This window comes from Chrysochloris asiatica, unplaced genomic scaffold (assembly GCF_000296735.1).
Source record: "Chrysochloris asiatica unplaced genomic scaffold, ChrAsi1.0 scaffold00100, whole genome shotgun sequence".
In the NCBI taxonomy this organism is placed as follows: domain Eukaryota; kingdom Metazoa; phylum Chordata; class Mammalia; order Afrosoricida; family Chrysochloridae; genus Chrysochloris; species Chrysochloris asiatica.
The window spans coordinates 9,946,337-9,948,139 of NW_006408618.1; the positions used below are offsets into that span (position 1 = coordinate 9,946,337).

General features: G+C 45.8%; 1 pseudogene; it reads left to right on the forward strand.

Moving 5' to 3' along the window:
- Positions 1–961: 961 nt before the first annotated feature.
- LOC102825248 overlaps positions 962–1,803 on the forward strand; it is a 2,815-nt pseudogene continuing 1,973 nt past the window's right edge.

Genomic DNA, 1,803 nt, shown 5'->3' on the forward strand with positions numbered 1-1,803 from the left:
GTATCAGAAGAATCTTGGCTGAAGGCAGAGAATACCAGAAAGGCGTTTCATTTGTGCTTTATTTTCTCTGCAAAAACATTCAACTGTGTGGATCATAACAAAATATAGATAACATTGAGAAGAATGGGAATTCCAGAATGCTTCATTGTACCAGAGGTAGTCGTTGGACCAGAACAGAACAAGGGGATACTGAATGATTTAAAATTAGGAAAGGTGTGTGCCAGGGTTGTATCCTTTCACCATACTTATTCAATCTATACGCTGAGCAAATAATCTGAGAAACTGGGTTCTATGAAGAAGAAAGTGGCATCAGGATTGTAGGCAGATTCATTAACAACCTGCCATATGCAAATGACAAATTTGCTTGCTGAAAGCTAAGAGGACTTGAAATACTTACTGACTGAATATCAAAGACTCCAGCCTTCAGTATGGACTTCACCTCAACAAAACAAATATCTTTATAACTAGGCCAATACATAGCATGAAGATAAAAGATGGTTGGTTGGTTGTGTGCCGTGGAGTCATCCTCCAAGGCTATAAATCTTTATGGGAGCAGAAAGCCTCATCTTTCTCCTGCGGAACAGCTGGTAGTTTCGAACTGCTGACCCTGAGGTTCGCAGCACAATTCGTAACCACTATGCTACCAGAGCTCCTTTCAAGATAAAAGATAGAAGTTGTCAAATACTTCATTTTGCATGCATCTACAATCAATGCTCATGGAAGCAGCAGTCAAGAAATTAAATGACAAAAAAAAAAAGAAATTAAATGACATCAGTCTTCCAGTTCAGTACAGAACCTCCAGAGAGCATCTCCTTGTCCTCCGCCTCACCATGACTTCCTACAATTTTCCCCAGTCATCAACCCTAGTGTCCTTTGGGGTCTAGGCAGTGTCTTCTACACACTTAGCATCCCCAGGGGCTCCAGCAGCCAACCATGGAGTGTCTGCGGAATCCCTTGCTTCATGTCCTCATCTTCCTCCGGGAGTTACAGTGGTGACTATGCAGACGTACTGGCCGTGTCTGACTGGCTGCTGGTGGTCAATGTGAGGATCACCATGCAGAACCTCAATGACCTACCTGGGCAAGGTGTGCACCCTGGAGGAAGGCAAAGGCAAGACGGAGGTGAAGATACACGTCTGGTACCAGAAGCAGGGCTCTGGCCCCTCCCGTGACTACACTTCCTACATCAAGACCACAAGGATCTGCAGGCCTGGTTCTTGGTGCCACCATTGAAGACTCCAACATTGTCCTGCAGATCAACAACACGCATCTGGCTGTAGATGACTTCTAGACCAAGTTCAAGACAGAGCAGGCCCTGCGCATGAGTGTGAAGGCTGACATCATTGGCCTGCGCAAGGTGCTGGACAAGCTGACTCTGGCCAGAACTGACTTAGAGATGCAGATTGAAGGCCTGAAAGAGGAGCTGACCTACCTGGAAAAGAACCATGAGGAAGAAATCAGTGCCTTGAAGAGCCAAGTGCTGATGGTCAGGTCGGCATGAAGATAGATTCTGCACCAGGCATCAACCTTACCAAGATCCTCAGTGACATGAGATGCCAACATGAGGCCATGGTGGAGAAGAACCAGAAGGACACTGAAACCTAGTTTATCAACCAGATAATGGATCTGAACCTGGAGGTCGATGACCTAACTGTTACAATAATGCCTAGAAGGAATCCCTGGGTTGTGAAAAAAGTTTCTACTAACCTAAGGAGCTCTAGTAGTGTAGTGGTTATGAGTCGGGCTGCCAACCTCAAGGTCAGCAGTTCGAAACTACCAGCGGTTCCATGGGAGAAAGATGAGG